The following is a 482-nucleotide window of genomic DNA, read 5'->3' on the forward strand; positions in this document are numbered from 1 at the left end:
GCTGAAACTGTGACCATACAAAAAGCAGACTCAGTGGGCAATCCCTGTAACTGGAGCGCTCGGGGAAACCGTCAAGAGAGAAGACAGCAACTTGGGGGAGTTAGGGGCAATAAGCAGGTAAGCAGCACACTGCACAGGTTCTCTGAATCCTTGGAATCCTGAAGCTGTCATTTTTTTGTCAAGAAGAGTGCTCCCCACTCCTAAAACTGAAGCGCTGTCAGACTGACAATTCATTTACTAAACCTTGTTATTCGGTCTGAAACGCAGGGCCTTCACTACCACATCACATTTCAGAGTCTTGTGCAGCAGCTCCCAGTTCATCCCATGTCATTCTGAAGGATCTCAATCTTGTCACTGGCTGCTCGTTCTGAAATCACCTTCGGTCTACTCCAACACATCTCGCCTTCAGCATTATAGCCAAAGGCTTGCTGATGTTTGTGTATTTCCTCCCTGTAAGCCATCTCTCTTTTCATTCCATTTAC

General features: G+C 46.9%; 1 protein-coding gene across 1 annotated transcript in view; it reads right to left on the reverse strand.

The window, feature by feature from the left end:
* Positions 1–482, reverse strand: part of LOC104506464 (oxysterols receptor LXR-alpha-like) — a gene marked incomplete at its 3' end in the record, with an annotated part of 3296 nt that overhangs the window by 758 nt on the left and 2056 nt on the right. The window lies entirely within an intron of this gene.

The sequence above is a fragment of the Eurypyga helias genome, unplaced genomic scaffold (assembly GCF_000690775.1).
Source record: "Eurypyga helias isolate BGI_N326 unplaced genomic scaffold, ASM69077v1 scaffold41522, whole genome shotgun sequence".
NCBI classification, from domain to species: Eukaryota; Metazoa; Chordata; class Aves; order Eurypygiformes; family Eurypygidae; genus Eurypyga; species Eurypyga helias.